At 37.8% G+C, this 26,993-nt stretch overlaps 1 long non-coding RNA gene across 1 annotated transcript in view; it reads left to right on the forward strand.

The window, feature by feature from the left end:
* The window catches only part of LOC139186947 (uncharacterized), a 23,217-nt gene extending 9,239 nt beyond the window's left edge, over nt 1-13,978 (forward strand). Inside the window, exon 4 of the long non-coding RNA XR_011570636.1 lies at nt 2,269-13,978. This is a non-coding gene — a long non-coding RNA (uncharacterized lncRNA). The remainder of the gene's footprint in view (nt 1-2,268) is intronic.
* Nucleotides 13,979-26,993: the final 13,015 nt, after the last annotated feature.

A 26,993-nucleotide genomic window follows, 5' to 3' on the forward strand; every position in this document is an offset into this window, starting at 1 on the left:
TCTTAGAACATGAGTCTGCCATCTTCTTGGTCTGTGGACTTTCCAAGTAAAGTCACCATTCCTTGCCCTAGTAACTAATCTCTCAATTTATTGGCCTGTCGTGTGGTAAGCAGTGTGAGCTTGGACTTGGAAACAAACTAACCTCTTGAAAAAATCATTTTTTTTTACAATATTTTTCGTTTCTTTTTAAGAGGTGGTGGGAAATCAAAGGATTAAATAGCAAAGTTTAGCAGTGATTTAGTAACCTATTAGTTTTTTAAATGACTACTTTATTGAAGAAAAAATGCTTTTATTACATGAAAATACAAATTATCTGGATATGTTAATCGTGAGCTAGATTTGATAGCAGATTAAACAATAATAGAGTAAACAATTACCCAATCTTGAGGCCACAATATAGGAACATCTTCAACCCTTCCCAGTTATCTATAAATCTAACATCATAGTTTTGGTTTTCCTCCTGCATATTGCTGTAGGTATAACCATTTAAATGGGGAAGGAGAGAAACATGTGTATATATATATATACACACACATATACATATATAAAACAAATATATACTGACAAAAAACAGGCTTATAGGAGTCTTGTCTTCTCACACTAAACCCAGAGGTAGAGCAGTTTTACCTTGGGCTTTGAGCTTCCCTTGTGGCTCAGATGGTAAAGAATCTGCCTGCAATGTGGGAGACCCAGGTTTGATGCCTGGGTCAGGAAAATCCCTTGGAGAAGGACATGGCAACCCACTCCAGTATCCTTGCCTGGAAAATCCCATGCATGGAGGAGCCTGGTGGGCTACATACAATCCATGGAGTCGCAAAGAGTCAGACACAACAGAGCAACTGCAGTTTCACTTTTTCACTTTACTAGATTTTATTGACAATAGATTTTCTGACTCATGAGATACCCACTGAGTCAAAAAAAAAAAAAAAAACCACACTTTTTAATCTTTGAGCTCTATAAAACTAGATTTGAATGTACCATTTAATCATTCCAGGCTATATGCCTGTTTCCTATGTCTCTAGACCAAGGGAATTTAAACGGTTATCTCTTGCAATCATTTGAACATAGTACACTCAATCATAACAAGCACAAAAACAGTGAAACGAGACCCTAAGGCAGATGCTGAGTCTCCAGTTTACTTCCTTTAGGCTTTCTACATGGAATTTACTGAATCAATTATTAAATATTAGTGTCACTCATTGAGTTAGATAATCCACTAGCTTTACAGTTCTACTCTTCCCTATTCACTTCCTTTGTCTGGACTGATTTTCACAGATAGAGACACAAGATAAACAGCATGGCTAGATCTTAAACTCTTTACCTTGAGGCATTTTCTTTGCTGTTCTTTTTTTTTTTTAATCCTTGCAAATTTAGACACGTAGAAAACTATTATTTGCCTCATAATGGCCTCTTCAGTGTGTTTCACAGTCTTTTGTGGAGAATAATGACATAATGATAGTGTTCTCAGACCCATATTTTCTACTTGATAAACTAGCAATTATATGATTAAAGGATTTTTACAAACTCACATTAAGTATATGATACTCTAGAAACCAGTCCATCATGTAATTATACAGTCAGGAGAGAAATAATTTACATAACTAAAAGCTGTCAAATGGTACTCATGACCAGTGTGTGGTTTTTTAATGGATAAATATTTAAGAAATATCAATTCTATAAATAATATACTTTTAGTTAGGATCATAAATTCTGAATTTTATCAACTGTGTTTAAACTTTTATTTTTTTGTCCCTACTGAGAGAAAACTATGCTAAACTTTGCTGAAAACCTGAGCTGGATACATTAGGACCAACTAAGAAAAACCTTGTTGTTCAGTCACGAAGTCCTGTCCAGCTCTTTTGCAATCCATGGACTGTAGCCTGCCAGGTTCTCTGTCCATGGGATTTCACAGGCAAGAATATTGGAGTGGGTTGCCCTTCCCTTCTCCAGGGGATCTTTCCAGTCCAGGGATCAAATCCATATCTCCTGCATTGGCAGGCAGCTTCTTTACCACTGAGCTATCAGAGAAGCTCAAGAAAAATGTCATCTGTCTCCAAAAAATATATATTTAAAGAACAGAGAAAGGCAGGCAATGCCTAGGTATTTAAACTCCGTGATAAACACCAGTTTGACCAAGATTTTTCTTAGCTATCTCTGAAAGGCAAATTGACTAGATACTTGTGACTCTCTTTAAATGTCAGGTCATTATACTAACACCTTGAGTTGGAGAACATATATTCATAGACATTACTTTCTTTTGAAAAACAGGAAGGACATTTAACAGGATGCTCATGAGCTTCAAACAGCATGTACTGAGAAGACCCATCCTCAAAACGTAAATAGAATTACATCTAACTCTTTTCACATTTTTTCTCAATTTCTGGACAAACCAGTTACCATGCTTTTCCCCAGTTTCTTAAGAAAAACTGAAAATAAGTTGCAGAAGTATATCCTGAGAACCAACCCATCAAAGGGATAATTTTATACATACAATTACATAGCTGAGTATTGCCTAAAAAGAAAGATTAAGATATTAAATAAAAATAATCAAAATGCCAAACCATGTACACATTTTTTTAAGAAAGACAAATAATATATATTTATATTGAGTTACAGCTATTAACAAGTATTTCTGTAAATATAAACAGGAAATCTATAGCAGGGTTACCCTGTTTATTGCTGGGTGGAGAAGGATGTATATAAATTAAGCATGTGAGCAGGGAAGCAAGGAAGACTTTTCATGTATTTGCACACTTTCTGCTTTTTGAGTCATTTGGTGTACTATCTACTTAATAGTTACGTCAATTTAAAAAAGAAGAAAGGAGTCTTGATCCTTGTATGGAGTAGATAAGAGAGAGTGAGCTAGACCCAGTGTATCCTTAGCTGTGATGACAAATGAGCTTTAAGAGAAAAGAGGTGCCAAAGTTAGATGATTCATTACTGGCTTATTCCACCACCATTACCACCTCACTGACACTGGCTTCTAACTTAAAAGACGTTGAAAAACACACCATACTTTATGTTGTAACGATAGCAACAGGACATTTGGTTATCCATGCCGTTATCAGCATAATCATAAATAGTCTTGACAATTCCTGAAAGAGATAAGGACACTAGCCGGGGCCAATCACCAATTGCTATCACCCTATATAAAGCTTAACCTTGAGTCTCAATGTGGGATACCCATTCTCAAAAGCCCTGCCGTTTAAAGCACTACCTAGGGTTGAGAATAAAAACAGACAGCTAATGAAGTCCATGAATACCATCACAACCTTGCTAACATGATCAACTTTTCTGCAGTAATCTGGTAATTCCAGACCTACACTTTCTGCACCATTCACCTTGTGACTGGATACCATTGACTCTGGTTAGGAGCAAGATAAAAAAACTGTTAATTTGTTAGACCTTGTGTAAAGGATAGAAATGATGGAGGTACTTGGCAGGAAGCTTCACAGAATTATCACTTGCAGAATCTGATGACTCTGGCAGTCAGGTAGGGCAGGGGTCATTAGCCATGTTTTCCATCATTTAGTGTTACTGCTTCAAAGCTAGTAGGTGGCAGGACCAGGACTCTGTCCAAGGTCTTTCTGAGTTCATAGTCACTGCTATTATATACTCTGTGTCTTCTGAGTGTCAGGGTTTTCGTCTTCCCTAAAGAGCAAATGCTTTCCACAGTTGTGGAAAGTGAGACATGTAAATATTTAATAAAGTTTACTGCTATTCTGAGGGAGAAATCCAACAGCGTGATGTTATCTAGGTCTTAACTGAAATTTCTCTATGAAGGTAAAAAACTGCTAAAAAGGAACTGCTGTATTTTGCAAAATGAAACAAATACTGATTGCAACATTTGAGCTTTTGACTCAGACCCTCAGAACACTGTGTGCTGTAATTTTGATGTTAGATAACCAACTGTAACTACTGATACAACCCTAGGCTGACCTTCTTGGTTAATATCTAGGAATGTGTTAATGAAAAAATAGTGAGTTAAATGTTTATCTTACTTCTGTCCACTCATATAATTCACATCTTCCTAGCCACAATGAGAGGCAATGTGATAGCAAGTTGATATAAATTGAAGGGAAAGTTTTAGTTGCTCAGTCATGTCTGACTCTTTGTGACCCCATGGACTATATAGCTCACCAGGCTCCTCTGTCCATGGAATTCTCTAGGCAAGAATACTGGATTGGATTGCCATTCCCTTCTCCAGGGGATCTTCCCAACCCAGGGATGGAATCCAAGTCTTCCGCATTGCAGGCAGATTCTTAACGGCCTAAGCCACCAGGGAAGCAAGTCTGTATAACGTACTATGAAAGAGAGTCAAAACTTGATAGGAAATCTAACTCATACTCTACTTTGGGCTATTCAATTAAAAAAAAAAAAATCTTCAAAATTTGTTATTTTCATTCCTACTACATTCTGGTAGTGCTGGTAGAATGTCAACTAGCTCTCAGACCTTCAAAGTTAAAAAAGGGGAGGTCTGGAGGTCAGGCAGGCTACCTTGCTGTCACTCATTTCCTGTGCTAATGCTACATGAAGGAAGTTTTAATGGTTTGGTGTAAACAGAGCAAGATTAAAAAGAAAGCTTCTAGAAAATAGATTTTCATAAAATAAAAAAGGCAATAATTATTGCATGAAAAGCTCCATCATTTGTGCCTTAATATTATAACCTATCATAAAAATGCCACTTTAATTGCTTTAACATCTCTTTAAATGTTTTGTACTTATTGTTATTCCCAGCAGCTAACAATAAGAAAATAGCAGCATTAAGCTCAGTTTGAGACCATTTTTACTAGAAATCATGATACTAATGAGCTGTGAAGAAAATGTTGCTAATCATACTTCCTCTGCAGTCTTGTAAAATAATCACTAACGCTTAAAGTATACACAAAGTAAATATATACGCGTTCATGTGTATGTTTAGCTTGACAGGTAAACGTCTTAATTCAAAAAAAAGATATCCGAAACTTTAGTTTCTCTCTTTTCCATACAACAAATCATGTTTAATGAATTTCACAGTAGAGATTAAACAAAGGAGAACACATGGCAATAAAATATTTCAGCAGACATTGAATAGCATTCAGACATTGTCTGTGGATATGTATCCCAGAAGCAGATTATCCTGTGCTGTTGGGGTAACTAAGAGCCACTCTGATGACAAGGCCCATGTAACTGGTCTTGGGGTCAGAAGATCTGGAGCCTACCCCTGACCGAGCCATCAACTGTAGGTTGGAGAGCTCATTCTCACCTTTGTATCTTTAAAAAGGAGATCTTAATTTCTGTCTTATGGGATATTTGAGAGAATTAAATTTAGGGTGTAACATGGATAGACCTAGAGATTGTCATCCTAAGTGAAGTTAAGTCAGACAGAAAGACAGATATCATATATTGCTTGTATGTGTCATCTAAAGGGGCTTCCCTAGTGGCTCAGTTGGTAAAGGGTCTATCGGCAATGAATCTAAAAAAAAGGTGGGGGGGGAGTACAAATAAATGTATCTACAAAACAGAAATAGAATTTCAGATGTAAAAAACAAACATGGTTATCAGGGGGAGGAATAAACTGAAAGACTGGGATTGAAATATACACACTACTGTATATAAAATACGTAGGTAACTAATAAGGATGTCACTTCATGGCAAATAGATGGAGAAACAGTGGAAACAGTGGCTGACTTTATTTTTCTGGGCTCCAAAGTCACTGAAGATGGTGATTGCAGCCATGAAATTAAAAGATGCTTACTCCTTGGAAGGAAAGTTATGACCAACCTAGATAGCATATTGAAAAGCAGAGATATTACTTTGTCAACAAAGGTCCGTCTAGTCAAGGCTATGGTTTTTCCAGTGGTCATGTACGGATGTAAGAGTCAGACTATAAAGAAAGCTGAGCACCGAAGAACTGATGCTTTTGAACTGTGGTGTTGGAGAAGACTCTTGAGAGTCCCTTGGACTGCAAGGAGATCCAACCAGTCCATCCTAAAGGAGATCAGTCCTGGGTGTTCATTGGAAGGACTGATGCTAAAGCTGAAACTCCAATACTTTGGCCACCTCATGCAAAGAGTTGACTCATTGGAAAAGATCCTGATGCTTGCTGGGAGGGATTGAGGGTAGGAGGAGAAGGGGACGATAGAGGATGAGATGGCTGGATGGCATCACCGACTCAATGGACATGGGTTTAGGTGGACTCTGGGAGTTGGGATGGACAGGGAGGCCTGGTGTGCTGTGCTTCATGGGGTTGCAAAGAGTCAGACACAACTGAGCAACTGAACTGAACTGAATAAGGACCTCTTGTATATATAGCACAGGAAACTCTACTCAATACTCTGTAATGGCCTATATGAGAAAAGAATCTAGAAAAGAGTGGATATATGTGTAACTGATTCAATTTGCTGTACTCCTAACACTAAGAGTTGGACTCTGAAGAAAGCTGAGAGCCGAAGAATTGCTGTTTTTGAAATGTGGTGTTGGAGAAGACTCTTGAGAGTCCCTTGCAAAGAATCGGACACGACTGAGCGACTGAACTGAACTGAACTAACACTAAGACAACGTTGTAAATCAACTATACTCCAATAAAAATTCCTTTAAAAAATTAGCAGGTAAACAACAGTACCTAAGAAACTATAAAATGATATACAAATGGAAAGTATCATGTTATCATTATTAATACCTGAACTCAGTCATCAACAGCATTAAAATTCTAGTATATGGATTCAAACTATCCCCCAAATTTTGTAAGTGAGTATACGGAGGAAAATAGATAATCATTTTATTATTTACATTTTGAAAATATAAGACAGATTATACTTGTACTGGAGGGAAAGCAGAAAATCTGCACTTATCCTCAAAAGTAAATGTTTATCTCCTGCTCCTACTTATTTGGTAAAGTACAGAATGTTCATCTTCTATTTGATAAACAAAACATAAAGATGTTAGTAATGTTATTTTAAATAAGGCAGTAGAAGAGCTGGGTTCTAGAATCCTACAAAGTTCTGAGATTCACCTAATAATTCTACAATCTCAGGTTAAATTAACACATTTCAGTTTCTTCGCTTACAAAAAGCAGACAGTGGAAATAACCTCAGAAGACTTGTGGAGAGAAATGAGTTGTCACAGGTTTAGAACTTATCATACCGTCTGACACATAGTAAGAATGCAATACGTGCTTGCTGTTCAATATGACTATGTCTGTCCTTAAATGAGCATCTCAGACGTGACATCTAAGTGATCCTTGCTTTCAAATGCAGCTGGTGAACTTGGCAACCAAAACCATCTCACCAAAAATAGCTCTAATACACTTTCACAATTTACTGGACATATTTTCTGTCTTAATCACAGCAGGGAGCTTGCTGCTGGTCCAGTGTTTAAGACTCTGCTCCTGTGCTGCAGGGGACATGGGAACTAAGAGTCTGACTGCTGCGTGGCCAAAACAAAACAAAACCTGGTAAAGCTTTATGCCAAATTCTTGCCATAAATGAAAGAAAGAAGTATTTATAGAACCCCTATCATATCCCAGGCACTGTATTTGGTGGTGGGATACAAGGTCAAGCAAAAAAGAGATGCACTCTCTACTTTCATGTTTTAAAGAAGGTAAACGTTGATCAAAATTATTACACACAATGAATATAAAATTGCCAACTGTAAAAAGTGGCATAAAGGAGGAAAACCCAGTTCTTATGGGAGTATAATACTAAAAAGAAATGAACAAATGTGCTGGTGAAGGAAATGTTCCCTAAGGAAAGGATAATTGGGTTGATATCAGAAGAATGAGTGGCATTAGGATAAAAAAGTGTGAGCTGCTGTGCTTCAAGTACAAGGATCTATGTGTTGGTGGGAGGGAACTTGGCCTCTTTGAGGGCATGAAGGAAGGTAAGTGAGATGGGAGCTCAGAGAAGGAGAAGCAGGGAGTGAATGAGGGGGGCTGTATGCCGTGATAAGAGTCTGTTTTCTTATCCTAAGAACAAAGGAAATCCATTGAAGAATGTTAAGCCTGGTATGTGATTGGTTTTGAGGAGAGGAAGGGGTTGACATGATGCAATGTGAATTCTATGTGCAAAGAACAGTTTAGAGAGGATCAGAGTACCTATGAAGAACCCAGTTAGGAGACTGTTGCCAGGGTTCCAAAAAGATAATGTGGAAGCATAGATTAGGGCAGTTGAGCTAGAAATGTCTGCAAGTGATATACAGAGGAAGAGTTTCGTTTTCCATAAAACATACATCCTTTTCTTTCTCTGTCTGGACACATTTTTTTCATGTAAAAACATATTCCTTTTGGAATATTCTAGGGAATACAAGTAAAGGTTAATGGTAGGTAAAGGGTTTTCACACACTTGAATTCAATGAGGGATCAAAATGCCAATTTCTAAATAATTCACCCTTTGGGTGAAAGCCCTTGTCCCGTTTTACTATAAAACATGCAATACCAAAAATGAACAAAAAGGAAATAATTTCCATTGAAGCACGTTTTTATTACAAAAATGCCATAGGTAAACAATCATTTATTAAAAATTGGATCAAAGAGCAGTAACACCTTTCAAGTTGAAAAAAAGGCAAACAGATCCAGGAAAGAAAGAAAGTCACAGGAAACAGCTCTGATAGCAATTATAAAATTACCAGTGGCATTGTTTTTGGAATTTGCCAGAAGACTCACTGCTACCTTAGGAAGAGTATCTCCCATATTTTGGCCACTAAGCAAAGATACTTTGTGCGTAAAAGTGAATGTGCAATAACCAAGGCATCTTCCCAGTATCACATAGCAACGGAATGAATGCAAACACACACACACGACCACATACAAACACATTGAAATGTACTAAGCTCATACATTTTGAAGGATTAAGCAGAAAAGCAAGAAGAGCAGTACAGTACATATCTTCACTTTGCAAAAAACACAAGCAAAAAAAAAAATCTACTACAATTTTCTGTAAGATGAATTGTCTCTCTCAACTAAAATAAAAAAAATTGAAATCATTGGCTGACTAGTTCTCCCAGAGCAGAAGTGAGACATTAATTTAGATGACTGTACACAGAGAAAAGCTATTGCACTGCAGGGATTTCCAATTACATAATGCAGACTCAGAACTCTGTCTTGGTGTCACTTGGCTGCCAGCGTCCACGGATGAGCTGTGTAACACTCCTCTGTCACGTAGCTCATGTGAGAAAAGAATTCTGCTGTTCCAAGAAATGGCACTCATCTTGGAGACCTTCCCAGTTACTCAAAAGAGCATAATTTCCACATTATCCCCAGGCATACTGTCTCCGATGATGAGTCTATGATAGCTTTATGTGTAAATTATACAGACAGTTCTACTAATGAAAGGCGAGCAGACTGCTTTTTGGTAGTGGCAGTGCAGAAAAACAAAATCAATTTGTTTTTCAATTTAAAAAAATGACACTTGAGCTATCTAATAATCAAAAGAGACTGTGAGGGTTAGATGGCAGATAAGGTAATTGCACTCCGATTCGAACAGGTCAGAACTGGTTTTGTCAAGCAAAGTCTAGCGTGCAGACTTACCAACCACCTCATAACGTGCCTGTTTCATTACTTTAGTTTTAAGTCCTTGATACTTTTAGTATGCTACTTATCTCAGTTTTTCATCAGGGACCCCACTCTTGATTCTGGTTTAATTTTTCCTAGCTATGAAAGCATACTACAGAGGACAGACTAGAAGGAAAGACGAATATTTTCATGTTTATTGTCTATTTGGTGACAAAATTCCATATGTACTGCATGGTGTGCACCAGATATAGGAGATAAACTGAAAAGCAAGACAGTTTTCTTGCCTTCTAGAAGTTCACAATTCTCTTACTGAGATATTCAAGACATGAAAACGTTTGTATATGAATTATCAGTATTATTTGAAATATTTTTTTTTATTTCATTGTCGTTCAGTCACTAAGGCGTATTCAACTCTGTGACCCCATGGACTGCTGCACACCAGGCTCCCCTGTCCTTCACAATCTCCCAGCGTTTGCACAAATTCATGTCCATTGAATTGGTGATGCTAGCCAACCATCTCATCCTCTGCTGCCCTCTTGTTTTGCCTTCAAGCTTTCCTAGCATCAGGTCTTTTCCAATGAGTCAGTTTTTCCCATCAGGTGGCTAAAGTATTGGAGCTTCAGCCATCAGCCCTTCCAATGTGTATTCACAGTTGATTTCCTTTAGGATTGACTGCCTTGATCTCCTTGCAGTCCAAGAGACTCTCAAGAGTCTTCTCCAGCACCACAGATCAAAAACATCAAGTTTTCTCATGCTCTCACCACTAAGCTACATCCCTCTGCCTTTATTTCATTAAGTTCAATCATTTTTACACCAAATAAAAATGAGACTAGAAAATTGGGATAAGCATAATGTCTAATCTAATATTTCATGAACATTACTATACATACAAGTTTTGCATATATCAAAACCTAATGACAACCTAGACATTAGATTATGAAAGTCTTCATTTTAGAAAAGAAAACACTGAGGTTTACACAAGTTATATCACAAACCTCATGTGTAGCTTGAATTTAAACCACTATAGTGCAATCTGATTCCATGGTGCTCTCTCTTATTTATTTCTCTACACTCTTTCATTTTTAATATTTACTATAACCTGAACAGGGCATCTCAGTTTTTATTTGTTTAATTTTATTGCTTGATTTGGAAACTTTTTAAGAATTCATTCTCCTTTCATCTTATCTTGAGGATCTTGGTGAGGAAAATGAACAGTTTTCCATTATAGCTAAATACATAACAATGTTGCTCTCTCAAACTATTGACCTATTCTATTCATGCTAAAATTTATTTACTGAGCATCTGTAATATGCCAGGGGCTTCCATGGTAGCTCAGCTGGTAAAGAATCCGACTGCAATGCAGGAGACCCCAGTTCAATTCCTGAGTCAGGAAGATCCTCTGGAGAAGGGATAGGCTACCCACTCCACTGTTCTTGGGGTTTCCTGGTGGCTCAGCTGGTAAAGAATCTGCCTGCAATGAGGGAGACCTAGATTCGATCCCTGGGTTGGGAAGATCCCCTGGAGAAGGGAATGGCCATCCACTCCAGTATTCTGGCCTGGAGAATTCCGTGGACTATATTATAGTCCATGGGGTCACAAAGAGTCCAACACAACTGGGCAAATTTCACTTTCACTTTCTGTAATATGTCAAGCACTGCATTAAGTGCTTTATGAGTAAAGATGTGATCCTTGACCTATAGTGACAGGCAAATCAGAATTAAAACACCAGCAAAAGTCTAGCAAGAGATATTTCTCCCAACAATCTTGATTTCAGCTTGTGCTTCATCCACCCAGCATTTCGCATGATGTACTCTGCATAGAAGTTAACTAAGCAGGGTGACAATATGTAACCTTGAGGTACTCTTTTCCCAATTTTGAACCAGTCTATTGTTTTATGTTCTGTTCTAACTATTATTTCTTGACCTACATACAGGTTTCTCAGGAGGCAGGTAAGGTGGTCTGCTATTCTCATTTCTTGAAGAATTTTCCAGTTTGTTGTGATCCACACAAAGGCTTTGGCCTAGTCAATAAAGCAGAAATAGATGTTTTTCTGGAACTCTCTTGCTTTTTCCATGATCCAACAGACGTTGGCAATTTGATCTCTGGTTCCTTTGTCTTTTCTAAATCCAGCCTGTACATCTGGAAGTTCTTGGTTCACATACTGTTTGTTGAAGGCTCGCTTGGAGGATTTTGAGCATGACCTTGCTAGCATGTAAAATAAGTGCAATTGTGTGGTAGTTTGAGCATTCTTTGGCATTGCCCTTCTTTAGGATTGGAATGAAAACTGACCTTTTCCAGTCCTGTGGCCACTGCTGAGTTTTCCAAATTTGCTGACATATTGAGTACAGCACTTTCAAAGCATCATCTTTTAGGATTTCAAATAGCTCAGCTGGAATTCCATCACCCCCACTAGCTCTTCTCATACTGATGCTTCCTAAGGCCCCCTTGACTTCACACTCCAGGATATCTGGCTTTAGATGAGTGATCATGCCATTGTGGTTATCTGGGTCATTAAAATCTTTTTTGTATAGTTCTTCTGTGTTTTTTTGCCACCTCTTCCTAATATCTTCTGCTTCTGTTAGGTCCATACCATTTCTGTTCCTCATTGTGCCCATCTTTGCATGAAATGGTCCCTTGGTATCTTTAATTTTCTTGAAGAGATCTCTAGTCTTTCCCATTCTGTTGTTCTCCTCTATTTCTTTGCATTGATCACTTAGGAAGGCTTTCTTATCGCTCTTTGCTATTTTTGAAAGTCTGCATTCAGATGGGTGTCTCTTTCCTTTTCTCCTCTGCCTTTCACTTCTCTTCTTTTCTCAGCTATTTGTAAATCCTCCTCAGACAACTATTTTGCATATATGCAAATGACATGACCTTTATGACAGAAAGTGACGAGGAACTAAAGAGCCTCTCAATGAGGGTGAAACAGGAGCGTGAAAAAGATGGCTTAAAACTCAACATTCAAAAACGAAAATTATGGCATCTAATCTCATCACTTCATGGCAAGTAGATGGGAAAACAATGGAAAGAGTGATAGACTTTATTTTCTTGGGTCCTAGAATCGCTAGGAAATGGTAACCCACTCCAGTGTTCTTGCCTGGAGAATCCCAGGGACAGGGGAGCCTGGTGGGCTGCTGTCTCTGGGGTCTCACAGAGTCGGACACGACTGAAGTGACTTAGCAGCAGAATCGCTGCAGATGTTGACTGCAGCCATGAAATTAAAAGATGCTTGCTCTTTGGAAGAAAAACTATGACAAACCTAGACAGCATTTTAAAAAGCAAAGACATTACTTTGCTGACAAAGGTCCATCTAGTCACAGCTTTGGTTTTTCCCAAACCAAAGGTAGTCATGTATGGACATTAGAGTTGGACCATAAAGAAGGCTGAGCACCAAAGAATTGATGCTTTTGAACTGTGGTGTTGGAGAAGACCCTTGAGAGTCCCTGGGACTGCAGAAAAATCAAACCAGTCAATCCTTAAGGAAATCAACCCTGAATTTTCATTGGAAGGACTGATGCTGAAGCTAAAGCTCCAGTACTCTGGCCACCTGATGTGAAGAGTCGACTCATTGGAAAAGACTGATGCTGGGAGGGATTGAATGGGGATGACAAAAGAATGAGATGCTTGGTTGGCAGTACTGAATCAATGAACATGAGTTTAGCAAACTCCAGGAGATGGTGAAGGACAGGGAAGCCTGGCATCCTACAGTCCATGAAGTCGCAGAGTTGGACAGCACTGAGAGACTGAGCAACTGATGTCTATTTTTAGCACAGAGGCCAAAACGATGCTTTAAAATTTGTCAGGTCATATCAGTAACCCGGTGAAGACTTTCCAAGAGACTCATTTCAAAGAGTAAAAGGCAAAGTATTTACAATGCTATATAAATCCTACACAATGTATTTTTCTGTACTTTTTACCTTTTACTTCACCTTACAGTACTTTCCTTTCCTTTACTCCATTCTACCCTGTCTGACCTCCTTGCTCTGTTTAGAGTATTTCAGGCACACTCCCACCATGCAGCACTTGCTGTCCTAACTAGAAAGCTCTCACCCCACCCCCCTAAACCTACATGGATCTCTCCTTTACCTCTTTCATGCCTTAGCAGAGGTCATCTTTTCAGCAAGGCCTTCCCTGATACCCTATTCACGATCTCATTTCTTCCCATCCCAAACCACCCTTGACTCTCTAATTTCCCTTTCCTGCTGTATTTTTCTTCAAAGTGCATAACACTGTCTAACGAACTGTATAATTAACTTGTTTTGTTTAATGTTTAACTCCCTGCTAGAATATAAACTCCTCAAGCACATATTTTCTTTTTTTTTTATTTTATTTTTAAACTTTACAATATTGTATTAGTTTTGCCAAATATCAAAATGAATCCACCACTGGTATACATGTATTCCCCCTCCTGAACCCTCCTCCCTCCTCCCTCCCCATACCATCCCTCTGGGTCGTCCCAGTGCACCAGCCCCAAGCATCCAGTATCGTGCATCGAACCTGGACTGGTGACTCGTTTCATACATGATATTATACATGTTTCAATGCCATTCTCCCAAATCTTCCCACCCTCTCCCTCTCCCACAGAGTCCGTAAGACTGATCTATACATCAGTGTCTCTTTTGCTGTCTCGTACAAAGGGTTATTGTTACCATCTTTCTAAGTTCCATATATATGCGTTAGTATACTGTATTGGTGTTTTTCTTTCTGGCTTACTTCACTCTGTATAATAGGCTCCAGTTTCATCCACCTCATTAGAACTGATTCAAATGAATTCTTTTTAATGGCTGAGTAATACTCCATTGTGTATATGTACCACTGCTTTCTTATCCATTCATCTGCTGATGGACATCTAGGTTGCTTCCATGTCCTGGCTATTATAAACAGTGCTGCGATGAACATTGGGGTACACGTGTCTCTTTCCCTTCTGGTTTCCTCAGTGTGTATGCCCAGCAGTGGGATTGCTGGGTCATAAGGCAGTTCTATTTCCAGTTTTTTAAGGAATCTCCACACTGTTCTCCATAGTGGCTGTACTAGTTTGCATTCCCACCAACAGTGTAAGAGGGTTCCCTTTTCTCCACACCCTCTCCAGCATTTATTGCTTGTAGACTTTTGGATTGCAGCCATTCTGACTGGTGTGAAATGGTACCTCATAGTGGTTTTGATTTGCATTTCTCTGATAATGAGTGATTTTGAGCATCTTTTCATGTGTTTGTTAGCCCTCTGTATGTCTTCTTTGGAGAAATGTCTATTTAGTTCTTTAGCCCTTTTTTGATTGGGTCATTTATTTTTCTGGAATTGAGCTGTAGGAGTTGCTTATATATTTTTGAGATTAGTTGTTTGTCAGTTGCTTCATTTGCTATTATTTTCTCCCATTCTGAAGGCTGCCTTTTCACCTTGCTAATAGTTTCCTTTGTTGTGAGATGCTTTTAAGTTTAATTAGGCCCCATTTGTTTATTTTTGCTTTTATTTCCAATATTCTGGGAGGTGGGTCATAGAGGATCCTGCTGTGATGTATGTCGGAGAGTGTTTTGCCTATGTTCTCCTCTAGGAGTTTTATAGTTTCTGGTCTTACATTTAGATCTTTAATCCATTTTGAGTTTATTTTTGTGTATGGTGTTAGAAAGTGTTCTAGTTTCATTCTTATACACGTGGTTGACCAGTTTTCCCAGCACCACTTGTTAAAGAGATTGTCTTTAATCCATTGTATATTCTTGCCTCCTTTTTCAAAGATAAGGTGTCCATAGGTGCGTGGATTTATCTCTGGGATTTCTATTTTGTTCCATTGATCTATATTTCTGTCTTTGTGCCAGTACCATACTGTCTTGATAACTGTGGCTTTGTAGTAGAGCCTGAAGTCAGGTAGGTTGATTCCTCCAGTTCCATTCTTCTTTCTCAAGGTAGCTTTGGCTATTTGAGGTTTTTTGTATTTCCATACAAATTATGAAATTATTTGTTCTAGCTCTGTGAAGAATACCGTTGGTAGCTTGATAGGGATTGCATTGAATCTATAAATTGCTTTGGGTAGTATATTCATTTTCACTATATTGATTCTTCCAATCCATGAACATGGTATATTTCTCCATCTATTAGTGTCCTCTTTGATTTCTTTCACCAGTGTTTTATAGTTTTCTATATATAGGTCTTTAGTTTCTTTAGGTAGATATATTCCTAAGTATCTTATTCTTTCTGTTGCAATGGTGAATGGAATTGTTTCCTTAATTTCTCTTTCTGTTTTCTCATTATTAGTGTATAGGAATGCAAGGGATTTCTGTGTGTTGATTTTATATCCTGCAACTTTGCTATAATCATATTTTCATCCTTTAGTTTACTACTAAATTTCTAGCACTAAATTAGTGCCTGGAGCATGGTCTTCACCTCATAAACATTCATGAATGAATGAAACAATGGGAAAGCAATAAAATGAAGCAGGTTACATAGCAGACAGAATTTGATGGACAATGTGGCAGGAAGAGTGGAAAGAAAGTGGAAACCATACCTTTCTATTGCATTGACCCCAATCTCAACTTGGCGGTAAGATCAGTCTGCCCTATGATAGCTGGTTAAAGCTCTATGGGGCAATAAAGTATACCAGTGTGAATAAACCTCTGATCTAGTCAGTATAATCTACTGAAAGGTGGAAAGGGCCAAGAACTTGCTTGGATCATAAACTTTGATGAACTAGTGTCTGCATAGAATTTCAGATATTAAAAGTAAGCCACATTTTTCAAATTTTGGAAGGTCAGTCTCTGAACTTACATTCCAACAGACAGGTAACCACATAGCAGCAGACAAACAAAAATCAACACAAAGCCTGAGACGAGCTTAGTAACTGCTTTTAGAAATTCTAAACATCACGGAAGAGTGGGATCAGTCATCCAACAGCTAATGTTAGTTGGAAACTCACAAAAACAATTTTTATGTGTGAGAACAGAATTCTCAATGTGAGAGTCTCTTGGGAAAATGAAAACAATGATTTTGAACATACAGAATACAATCTGATCTCTCAGAAATATCACCTGTCCTTCATAGTCTCTGTATTTTCCTGAATATTCCTTACGGATATTTGAAAGAGCTTTCAAGAACTCCAAGTTGTCTGGCAGTAGGGCTGAGCAATTAAAAGTTAACTATATTATAGGCAATGAAACATACAGTTGATACAAATGTAGTCAGAAATAACATAAGAATTAAGATTCTCCTAGCACAGGTAAATATGATACAGGAAATGTTTATATTGTATGTCCCAGAATTCTTTTTTTCACTTATTTCTTCCACTCTCTCATTTTTTTCTCCCCTCAATATCCTCATGTGACCAATATTCACATATTCGCTCTACTCTCTGATCTTTATCCTCAGGAAATTACCTCATAAAAAGTCTAATTTTTCTCTAAAGTAATAGCTCTTAGACTAAAAGAGATTATTATCAAATTGTGAATTTTAGCACTCAATTAAAAATTAGCAATGATAGTTTTTCCAGCATCAGGAAATCACATCAAATATGACTTAAATTCAGTCATTTCCTTCGTTCAGTCAACAAAGTATTGAATACCTGCTATGTGATAGGCAGTATTAAGTGCTGGGTATATAGCAGTGAGCAAAGACATATGGTTCAGATGCTCCAAAGTTTACAATTTAGTAGAGACAGATAAAAAATAGGTAAATAATAGCTACATAAATACAAAATATAGTCACAAGATGATCAAGTTCCATAAAGATAACAGGCAGGATTCCATGATAACAAACAACAGAGTACTTAAATAGGAAAGTTAGTGAAAGCTTGTCTGCAGAGATATTATTTAGATCAAGACTTGAAGCACGAGAGAGCATAGTCATACAACAAAACTGGAAGAAAAAAATTCCATGTGATGGCAAGATTCTAAGGTAAGAAAGAGTTTGGAATCTTCTAGAAAGGATAGGTGCAGTGTAACTGAAGCATAGAGGGTGGGAATAATTCAAGATAATGTTGGTCAAATTTTTTGTATCTTATAAAACATTGTAAGGAGTTAGGACTTGTATGTGCAGTAAGAAATATTTTAAAGGGTTTTAAGAAGTGTAATTTGACTTGGTTTGCAGCTTTTAAAGCTCAAAAACATTGCTATGTGATGAATGTTATGGTGGGCTGGAGGAGAATGTAAAGGAGGAAATGGAGCGATTAGAAAACTATTATAATAATCCTAGCTCAACTAGGATGATGGAAAAGATGGAGAGAAATAACTGGATTGAAGGTATGCTTTGGAGAAATAATCTATGACTTGCTAAAGGAAATCAAGAATGATTAGTCAAAATAACTTTAAAAAAAGAAGAATAACACTGTTTTCAAAATGGATACATTACATTAATGAAAGTGATGTGGCATTGACATGAAAATACACAAATAGAAAAACAAAACAGAACAGAGTCCAGAAACAGACCTGCACTCATATCGATAGCTATTTTTTTAACAAGGAAGAGAGACAATTCAACTGAGAAAATAGTCTTTTGAAAAGTGGTTCTGAAGCAATTGAATATCCATATACAGGAACTGGGCTTCCCCAGTGGCTCAAACGGTAAAGAATATGCCTGCAAGCAAGAGACCCACGTTGGATTCCTGGGTCGGGAAGATCCCCTGGAGGAGGAAATGGCAACCCACCATTTCTTTGCCAGGAGAATTCCATGGACAGAGGAGCCTGGCAGGCTATAGTCCATGGGGTCACAAAGACTCGGACACAACTGACTAACACTTTGACTTTCATGCAGGAATTGGATATCTATATGCAGTAAAATGAGCTGGAATCCATAATTACCACACAAGGATTCAGTAAAAATGAATCCATCACCTAAGTAGAACATAGAATTATAAAACTTCTAAAAGAAAATATGTGAGAAAATAATACATACCTATTAAAATTAAAAAACTACTGACCACACCAAGTGTTATCAAGGATGAGAAATAACTAGAACTCTCATACATGGGTAGTGGGAATAACAATAGTACAACCACATTAGAAAACAGTTTGGCAGCTTCCTGGAAATTTCAACATAAGACTATGATCCAGCCATTCCATTCCTAGGTATTTCTGTTCAGTTTAGTTCAGTTCAGTCGCTCAGTCATGTCCAACTCCTTACAACCCCATGAATTGCAGCACGCCAGGCCTCCTTGTCCATCACCAGCTCCCGGAGTTCACTCAAACCCACATCCATTGAGTCAGTGATGCCATCCAGCCATCTCATCCTCTGTCATCCCCTTTTCCTCCTGCCCCAATCCCTCCCAGCATCAGAGACTTTTCCAATGAGTCAACTCTTCGCATGAGGTGGCCAAAGTACTGGAGTTTCAGCTTTATCATTATTCCTTCCAAAGAATACCCAGGACTGATCTCCTTTAGAATGGACTGGTTGGATCTCCTTGCAGTCCAAGGGACTCTCAAGAGTCTTCTCCAACACCACAGTTCAAAAGCATCAATTCTTCAGCGCTCAGCTTTCTTCACAGTCCAACTCTCACATCCATACATGACTACCGGAAAAATGATAAATTAAAACATACGTCCATGCAAAGGCTTATGCAAATGTTCATAGCAGCCTTATTTGTCACAGGCAACAATTGGAAAGAACTCAAATGCCCGTCAGTAAGTGAATGGATAAATGAATTGTTATATATTCATACAATGGAATGCCATTACAATGATATACCACTATTCAGCAAGACACAGGAATGAACTATTGATAAATTCAACAACACGGATGAACCACAGAATAATTAGGATGAGTGAAAAAAGGCCAGATCCCCCCTCCCTCCAAAAAAGATGAAAAAAATTATTGCAAATGGCTGTTTAAATTAACCTTGTTTGTTTGTAGTTTATCAGCTTAAAGCTAAAGCCTTGAAACCCTTTAAATAATATAGGAAGATTCCTCATACACTATATTAGGTCATCCCATTTATATAAAATTCTAGAACTTGTAAACCAATGCCCAGTGATAGAAAGCAGATTTGTAGTTTACTGGGGACTAAAGAGGTGGGGGAGGGAAATGGCAGGAATTAGAAAAGGCAGGAGGAAACTTTGGGAATGTCACCATGTTCACGATTTTATTTGTGGTGATCATTTCGTGGGCAAATACGTATATCAAAACTCACCACGGACTTCATTTTAAATATACGCAGTTTACTGTATGTCAAATTATTCCTCCAAGCTGTTAGAAAAAGCAGGAGAATGGAAAAGGGAGAAAGTAGATACATGAATTGAGAGAAGTCATGTTTGCTAGAGAGAGAAGTTTGGAAGTCATCAGAATGAACATGGTACTTCAGACCCTGGAAGTGAATGAAGTCACCTAGGGAAAGATTAGTCAGAAAAGAGCAGGGGACCTTGGATGCTGCCTTAAGAAACATCAGAATTTAGAAGTTTAGGATGAAGAGGATCTTGACACATTGCTCGGTTTTCTTAAATTGTTTAAGTTTAAAGCACATCAAGCACTTTAACATCAAGTTTAAAGCAGCTGATCATTATCTGATTCACTATAGGTTGAATCAGTAGGAATGCAGACCCATTTAAGATAGCCTGTAACAAAACTTATTGTGTCTTTTTATCCTTTTTCCTATTCAGTGGTCCACCAACACAATCATTATTGATCTTAATTGATAGAAATTGTCTTTTATTTTTTCCTTAATATTATTTTTAAGGTTTCATTCCAAACTATCATAGTGAAAATATTTCTTTTATTTCTATGAAGTATGCTAGCATATTCTGAAGATACAATGCATTGTTACTCATTTAATGTTCAACTAACAACATTATATTTGGCATGGGTCATCAATAGCATGCAGAATATAAAGTATTCACAGAAATGTAAATGTGAACATTGTCATTTTAATTGATATTTATGAGATACGTCACTGTGTCCTAAATAAAGCTAATTAGAGTTTAAGAAAAATAAATTTTGTTTATGCTTAGTGTAAATTAGTTCAAGTGGCTAAATTAAGTTTGTCAGTTTATTTCTATTTTGTTATATTAAAGCTCTAGCACTGAAACCTTCTAAGTACTACAGGAGCTTTTCAGATTCTCATATTTATATCAGAAATGGAGGTTTAGTTTCAAAAACCAAAAAATCAAACACATTTCTTGTCTCAATCTTCCCTCCAGCTCAGACTATTCACTCTATTTCCCATTACCAAATATTCCCATTAGTGTTAATGCTCACTGGCTCCCCTTCCCGCCCTTCTCAGCCAGTCAGTCTTCTCAAACTGCTCTCCCAAAGTCCACCACGAAATCATGGCCGCCAGCATCCCTGAGCACCCGGCTGTCTCCTGTTACTTGAGATGTCACCGTGACATTTGACATTACAGATGGCCCCATTCTTCCCACAATTTCCTTTTCCCCTTCTGAGGTCCTACATTCTCTCACTTTGCTGACTTATCCTTTTCAGTTTCTGAGTTTCTCATTCTCAGTTTAAATTTTAAATTTGTGTGCTTCCGTCTTTTTCCTCTTTTCTTTCTCTTCCCTCCTCTTGGACAATTCTATCCCCATAATGTCTTCCCCTTCTGCCTCCTAAACTATTTGCATCTTCATTTTTCTCCCTCTTGGAGTCAAACACACTTGCCTACTTTAGTTTCTTGGCTTATTCACACTGGAACTGAAAGACTCAAATCAAGAAGATATGTGATTCTTGGTATTTCCTTAGTGGTGCAGTGGCTGAGACTCAGCTCTCCCAGTGCAGGGGGCCCAGGTTTGATTCCTGGTCAGGGAACTAGATCCCACTTGTTGCAACTAAGAGTTCACATACTGCAACTGGACATCCTGCATGCCACAGCTAAGACCTGGTGCAGTCACATAAATACATTTTTTTAAAAAGAAAATATGGAATTCTTAATGGCTTAGAAGCCATATCCATCAATAAGCAAGTCTGAATAAACCTTAGCATAATTATATTGCAATACTCTTTTTTAATCAGTTCCAATTTTTAACAAAATTACTTCAGGAGTGGTTTTTAGATAAACAAAGAAAAACAAGTATGAACTTGAGGCCATTGGTTACTGAGCAGTATATAAAAGTTGTGGGGAAAGGCGCTAGAAAGTAAAAGCTACAAAAGGGCATGAACTTCCCATTTGGCCCAGAGCCAGGGCTCATTCTACATGAATCTCATCAACATCCTGTCTAGTTGAAAGTAAACAAAAGTAAATTGAGGTATAATTGGCAACCAGAGGATAAAGCATTCTGCAGAAGCTAGAGAAACTCAGTTCCTAGTATCTGTGACTCCTCACTCCTCACTGTTCTAGAGGAAGCCAATTTAAGTGCTACACTTTGAGTATAAACCTCTTTGGACTAAACACAAGAGGTAATTGAGGAACGTTTTAGTGGTTAGGGAACCCAGAGGATTTGGGAAGGCTTTATTCTGGTAGATGCCACTGATGGAAGAATATGCATTACTGTCACAAAAGCAAATTTCTCTTCATTCCTAAATCAAATTATTCACTGAAGAAGTGAGAGTCTCTCAGTTGTGTCCAACTCTTTGTGATCCCATGGAATATTCCATGGAATTTTCCAGGCCAGAATACTGGAATGGATAGCCGATCCCTTCTCTAGGGTGTCTTCCCCCAAGGATCGAACCCAGGTCTCCTGCATTGCAGGCAGATTCTTTACCAGCTGAGCCACCAGGGAAGCCGTCACTGAAGAAATTCTTAATCAAATCACAGTTTATGAGGAATAGAGTGTATATATTTTGGCCACCTGATACAAAGAACTGACTCACTGGAAAAGACCCTGATGCTGGGAAAGATTGAAGGCAGGAGGAGAAGGGGATGACAGAGGATGAGATGGTTGGATGGCATCACCGACTTGATGGACATTAGTTTGAGCAAGCTCCGGGAGTTGGTGATGGAATGGGAGCCTGGAGTTCTGCAGTCCATGGGGTCCCAAAGAGCGGGACACGACTGAGCGATTGAACTGAACTGCAAGTGTATATGAACTGTATCCATGTGTTCTATAATCATGGAAAATTAGTCTGTATACTCCACTATTTTTTTCATTTCTTAGAAATTCTTAAGTTTTCTAAATAAAATCTTTGTGCTGATAGCTGTTATCGTCTGAAGTCTTATATGGACCCCAATCTCTTAATGCCCATCAAAATATTCCAACAGTGCATTTGGTAAAGAAGTAGGGGCAGGGGTGTTTGTGTGTGTGTGTGTGTGTGTGTGTGCAAAGAGAGAGAGGAAAAATGGGATTAAGAGGTGATATAGTAAAACATCTATTAAATTTGCATATAAGAAACATGAGACAAAATATTAGATGTTTTAATACACATAAGATTTTAGTTAAGAATTTTTAAATACTTATTTTAAAGATGTTTACTTTCACATGTAAAAAACACTTATATATCTCTCATTATGTTCCCAGTAACACATCTGTTTTTCTTATTTTTTTTTTTTACTTTTGTGATCCATTGAAAACATTTTGTGAGCTCGCCACATGAAATTATTTTTAAACCTATTTTTCTCGCAATTTCCTTGCAGATACAGCAGTACATAAATACAGTTAAAAGAAAGTCATTTTGTTTATTACTCTTTGATGACACTTTACTAGAAGTGATTTATATTTATCTAGTTTAAAGATGAGAACAGAAAATTATAAATCTTAGAGACAGCAAGTATGGAGCCAGCAATTCAATGACACTTATAAAGAACATTATCTTAAATAGCTGTCCACTAATAAGTTTCTGAGCATTTTGCTTGGCAGACACATTTATAACACAGGGAAGAGTCTGCAAAGGTTTTGTTTCAATTATTATGAAGATTCTCCAGGGTGACTCTTGGTGTCTGGTATAAAAGGCCATTGTAGTTAGTTAATACTTTTTCCACTACTCGTTTTCTCTATTATTTTCTCTCTTAATAAGATTGAAGTACATTACTTAATTGTTTTAGGTTTCAAGATCTTAAAAAGGGTAAAGATGTTAGACTTTACAATTAAGCGAAACCCTAAGGTACTGGGGGGATCCTCTCTGTGGAAACCTGTCTTGTCAAGAGTTATTGAGCTGATGTCTAATTATCTATACTAACTTCTACCAGAAGGCAACTGACTGTTGCATGTTAATACTGAAAGTAAGTGTCTGAGATAATCAGACTTCCCACAGGATTCTGAGTACAGGCTTTCAGAATGTTTCGATTATTCAAGAAGTCTACATTAATGTTGAAAAAGACACTGAAAACATCTCCACCCCAAAGTCTTTTTTTCAGAAGAGTTAAGTTAAAATAACAGGAAGTAAACGGTTGTTCATGATGCACTGTTGATTTTCTTCAACAAGGATATTTGCATGTCCTTATTTATGTACTCTAGACTCTGCCAGTTCACATATTCCAAAGACTTCTGTCCTAAACAAGTGATCATCAAAGCACAGTGTTTATAGGGAAAGAAGACAATTACAAACCTTTGTAATCTGATGCTGTTTGGTGATTATTGCTCATATGTTAGAAACTCAAAATTCTTACGCTGTATTAGTCTATTACTCCCTTACTTCTCCTGTTTATAATACATAACATTTTTTGAGAAAAGGAAAGTTTGGTTTTTTAAATAGGTTGATGGGGAAATTACTCAAAGGAAACCTAAAGTTAAAACAAAAATTACTCAAAGATTTCTTTTTCCCAACCTCAAGGTTTAAACATTTTTCTCCTCTTAGAAAAATAATGTTTGAATTAATTTAAAACTGTCCAAAATGGTTTATGTATTAGTCCAGTTTCCTATTGTACTAGGATGATTTTTAACATCCTTCCTAAGTTACACCACTGATGTTCATCTTTAAGATAGTAATAAACTAGTGTCAACTAGAAAGGACTTCCCTGTAGCTCAAACAGTAAAGAATCTGCCTGTGAAGCAGGAGACCAGGGTTTGATCCCTGGATTGGGAACTGCAATCTGCTCCAGTATTCTTGCCTGGAGAATTCCATGGACAGAGAAGCCTGGCAGGTTACAGTCCGTGGAGTCGCAAAGAGTCGCACACGACTGAGTGACTGACACGCACACAGTGCTGACTAGAACGTGTCCCTCACCATCTGCCTCTACAAGGAGCAGATTACTAGTCGCTGCAGTCGCTGACCTTCAACACACCCTAAAAGGAGTTCAGGGCAGAGACCAGGAATGAGGTACTCTGTGCTCTGAGGAAACCTGGCAGAATATCTAACCTTCAGTTAGATATTTTCAGAAGAAATTAGCCCAATTTCTTGCATCTTCTATCTAGGAAAGCACTGAAATCATTAACGGAGACGTCTGCTCCTCCTGCCCAGCAGCAACCGTCTTGTGACTAGCGGTGACAAGAAGGTCACAAAACAGTTGCTGTGACTTATGAGGAGCAGATGTCTCCATTAATGGTTTTAGTGCTTTTCTAGATATGAACATTGGAGTGCGTGTATATTTTCGAATTAACAAAAACATAAATACTACTTCCTGTGCGACATGCACTGTTCTACTAAACACTTCGTAAATAATCCCATTTAACAACTCAGTGTGGTAGAAATCATTGTTTTACAGACAAGGAAACTAAGGCAAATGGCTAGTAAGTAATCTGCCCAAGATCATATAACCAGTTAGCAGTGGTTGAGGAATTTAATGTAGCAACCAGACTCTGGAGTCTATACAGCTGTTTGTCAGCCTTTTAAGTTTGCTATCTATAAAAGCTAACCATAACCTGAATAGGTATTAAGAGAATAAAATAAATATATGTAAAATTTACACAAATGCAAAATATCCCTGTTGGCTTATCATGTCTGTTGAACCCAAAGAGAAGTCTGGATATTAGATCCAGCAGTGAAAATGAAGATAGTTTTACATTGGAAAACATAAGTCATCTGAGAAAAAAAATGGAATTCAGGTGTGATCTCAGGTCCAATGTCCTCTGGGATAATAACTGCCACTGTCAGAACTACAGACGTCAAATTGGCACAAATATATAATACAAAGTTATTAGACAAGATACATTGCTAAAAGGCCCAATACCTATGAACACAGGTTATAATATTCTGTTTTGAAAGTTTTGAAAATATGCCCAAGTGCTGACTCTCAAATATAAGAAAATATTTTACATCAATAAAAATGTACAGAACATACAACAATCAAAGTTAAAAGAAATTTGTTCTCATTGCCACTGTCCAGTCTAGTCTCAAAGCCTCTGGTTTCATTTCTTAATTGATATGTCTTAATTGGTAAAGCTTACATTCCATGAGAGCGGAAGATGGGGGAGTAGAAACAGTCTGGAAAATGCACAAAAAGCCTGAAGGTCAATGGGAGATGAACCCCTGAAGAAGGAAGACCTCAAAATCTCTCTCGTTTATGTTGCCTCTTCATGAAAAAGAAGGTTGAAGGAGCACTTACTACTCTAATACTTACAATATAGGAATAAAACTATTTCAAACATTGAAACTTAGAGTATTTTTAATTGATTGTTAAAAGGCCATTTAAAACAGCCATGTACTCTGTATTTGCCGAAAGGAGGCTAAGAAAAGTCTTAATCATGATGTTGATTTCACCCAAGCTTTAAAACTCCTAAGGGGAAATTAAAAAAAAAAAAAAAAAAGAGGATGTCTGCTGCGCACAACAGGACTATATCTTTTTGAAATCACTAATCTAATTCAGCTTTACTTTCCATTTTGGGCTTAAATACAGACTTTTAGAATGAGACAAAAAGAAAGTCTTCTAAAAAAACAAGGAATCAGTAAAACTTCACTTATATTTTCTAGCGATCATTTGGCTTCTAAAATTCTAATAATTTTCCCTCGAAAAGAAAACATTTCCTCTTGTCTAGACAACATAGCCTGATTCCTTTTCAGATGGGGCTCTTGGGACCCTGGCTCTGTCTCTTTTCACTCACATCATCTATGATCCCACATGAACCAGGGCTGTGTGGCCCTTCCACACTCCAAATAAGAAACCTTGCAAGGTAGCGTTTCCTATCATTCTTGGGCCACTGCCATCACCAAACTCTTTTGAAAAGCACTTATTCTTGTTTTTTGTTGTTGTTGTTGTTTTTCCATTTACACTTGTAAAGTCTCATCTCTGTGACATCTGACAGTGGCTTTGGGTGTAGGCATACTCAAAAAGAGAAAACAGCACGCGGTGGTTAGGGAGGTGAACGTCTGTGGGGCAGACAGGTTGAGTAATCTAACAGAGCACGCCAAGTTCAGGACAGCCTCGAATACTAAAACTGAGAAGTCAAGGGTAGTGCTAGTGTGCTGGCAGGCAGCTAAACATTTTCACTACCCATAAATGGAGAAGCGAAGCGCTTTGCTGAATTGCCTTTAACTACAGAATACTGCCTTTTAAAACGATTTCTTCCAACTTACAAAGACTTTTATAAGACTATTTTTTTGAGAAGCGGGAGGCGTTTCCTTTAAGGTATGTTATTCAGGAACCACTGTCTGCATCCCTCACAGGGCATCGCTGTGGCACCTTGTAAGCATTCTCAGGAAGGGACCCATCTCATGTTTCTTTGCATTCCTCACGATGGTAGCACAGTGTGTTCCTAGCAGTTGAAGGTATGCATGTATATATATCATTTAC

Source organism: Bos indicus, chromosome 2 (genome assembly GCF_029378745.1).
Source record: "Bos indicus isolate NIAB-ARS_2022 breed Sahiwal x Tharparkar chromosome 2, NIAB-ARS_B.indTharparkar_mat_pri_1.0, whole genome shotgun sequence".
Classification (NCBI taxonomy): Eukaryota; Metazoa; Chordata; class Mammalia; order Artiodactyla; family Bovidae; genus Bos; species Bos indicus.